Source organism: Galeopterus variegatus, unplaced genomic scaffold, assembly GCF_000696425.1.
Source record: "Galeopterus variegatus unplaced genomic scaffold, G_variegatus-3.0.2 Scaffold845, whole genome shotgun sequence".
Lineage (NCBI taxonomy): Eukaryota > Metazoa > Chordata > Mammalia > Dermoptera > Cynocephalidae > Galeopterus > Galeopterus variegatus.
The window spans coordinates 604,452-607,068 of NW_007726956.1; the positions used below are offsets into that span (position 1 = coordinate 604,452).

A 2,617-nucleotide genomic window follows, 5' to 3' on the forward strand; every position below is an offset into this window, starting at 1 on the left:
CCCCCCCCCCCCCCCCCCCCCCCCCCCGCCATTAGATAGCAAAAACTTTTTAAAAAACTGATGATAATCAGTTTGGTGCAAGGTATCTTGAAACCTGTTGTGTGTCCTCATCCAGCGCTGGCAGGAATTGGATATCGGGGACAATTTGGCATTTTCTATTAACACTTTTAATGTAGATACCCTTCTTACCGGTATTTCCATTCCTGCCTACACGTGCCTGCACTTAAGCACAAAAAGGCATGTGCGAATATGTTTATTGCCGTATTGTTTGCATTAGAAACACTGGGGAAGATGTGGATTAATGGGAAACTGGTTAAATGAACGGTGCTACATCCACAGTGTGGAATATCATCCACCCGTTAAAAAGAATGAGCTAGGTCTATGTACTGTTTTTTTTTTTTTTAATCCAAGACATTAAGTTTAAAAATAACATTATGTATAGTTTGATCTTATTCAAACATGGGCACAAAAGACAATACTACCTAGTACAATGTGCATTTTTAATATGTATTTTTATTTATCGAGAGCCTATTATATACCGCACATTGTTCCGGATATTGGAAAATCCACAGCAAAAAAAATCCCTGCCTTTTAGTGATGGGAGAACAAAAGAAAGTATAAATAATAAGTTCAGGGCTGGCCAGTTGGCTCAGTTTGTTGGAGCAGTGTTGTAACACCGAGGTCAAGGGTTTTGTATCCCCATACCGTCCAGCTGCCCAAAAAAACAATAAAATAAAAAGTTCAGGTAGTAACGTGTAGTATAAAGAAAAATTAAGCAAAGTGAGGAGATAATGACAGGACTATGTGGAACAAAATGAAAATAAATGCAGGAGAAAGACTAGAAGGCATGGAATGTGGAAGGAACATGAGGAGAATTTTTTTTTTATGCGAATAATAACAATAACAACTAATTTACAGGATTAAATGAGGTAAAACATGGAGATGTCTTAGCACAGAGCCTAGTTGCTGAGACTTCAATATCTGGAACCTGACTGCCTAGATTCAAATTTGGACTCTGCCACTAACTCATCTGTGATTTGGACAAGTTCCTCCGATTCTCAGTTCCTCGGTTTCCTCATCTGTAATGAAAATGTGATGATACCAACCTCTTAGAGTTGTAAGGATTTAGTAAGTTTCAGATGTAAAGCACTTGGAACAGTGCCTGGCTCATATTAAACGTTATAGAAGTGTTAGCTGTAATTATAGTTATCTCTTATTGTCATCATTACTACTTGAGGCAGAGTGGTAAAGCCACATTTGCTGATCCCCTGGGCCATTCCTTCCTTCCTTCAGTCACCCCAGCTGATATTTGCCCAACTCTTTACACCTTAGAAGTTTCAGGAGCTTATGCCTCATTAAAACCTCTCAGCTGACGTTTTATTATTTTGATTTAAAAAATAATAATTTATTGAGGTGAAATTCACATAACATGAAACCAACCATTTTACCTTTAATTTGGTTTTTGTTTTGGGGGGAGGGGTGGCTACCAGCAGGGATGGGGATTGGAACCTTGATGTTATCAGCACAACGCTCTATCAAGTGAGCTAATTGGCCATCCCCTCAACCATTTTAAATTGAACATTTAGTGGCATTTAGTACATTTGCAGTGTTGTGCAACCACCACCTCCAGCTCCTAAACATTTTCATTACTCTAAAGTAAAACCCCTTACTCATTAAGCAGTTTCTCCCCATCCCCTTAGCCCCTGGCAACTACCAGTGTGCACTCTGTCACTATGGATATACCTATTCTGGATATTTCATATAAATGGACTTGTGGCCTTTTGTGTCTGGCTCCTTTCACTTAGCATAATGTTTTCAAGATTCATCCACATTGTATTGTTGCGTGTATCAGTACTTCATTCCTTTTTAAGGCTGAATAATATTCCATTGTAAATTTATACCACATTTTGTTTATCCATTCATCTGTTGACGAATATTTGAGCTGTTTCCATCTTTTGACTATTGTGAATAGTGATGCTAGGCACAAGTGTTACATGTACTTGTTTGAGTCCTATTTTCAATTTTGGGGGGCATATACCTAGGAGTGGAATTGTGGGGATCAATTTGCACCCAGCTGTGTTATATGTCCCTTACTTTGGAGACCTCTGGTTTGGTGGTAGGAGAGATCAGGAGAGTTATAGTTATTAGGAAAGGTCTCAGAAGAGGAAAGGGGAGAAGGAATGAATCAGAAATGGTTTGAAGGAAGAATGGGTGTGCTGTGATGTCAGATCAAACAGAGGAGGGAAAGAATGAGAGTTTTCACAGGTGGGGGAAGGGGACTAGGGGTGGGGGGAGGCTAACATGTACACTTTCCTGAATATTGGAATGTTCTTCTTAATTTGGGAGGTGGTTACTTGGCGAAGCGGGGGTGTGTGTGAATACACACACACGTACATATGTAAAAATTGGTGTTCTTTTCTACACATTTGTTACACCTCAATAAAAAATTATTTTGAAAGATGGACAGTAACTTTTTTTTTTTTTGTCTTTTTTCCGTGTCCGGCAACGGATTGCAACCCTCAGTGTTGCGCCGTACCGGGCCGGGGACCGGCAACGGGATTGCAAGCCTCGGTGTTGCTCCCGCGCCTCGCTCAGCCAGTGAGCGGGAGCCGGTCTG

General features: G+C 40.4%; 1 protein-coding gene across 1 annotated transcript in view; it reads right to left on the reverse strand.

Moving 5' to 3' along the window:
• RAF1 (Raf-1 proto-oncogene, serine/threonine kinase) overlaps positions 1-2,617 on the reverse strand; it is an 88,675-nt gene that overhangs the window by 76,069 nt on the left and 9,989 nt on the right. The window lies entirely within an intron of this gene.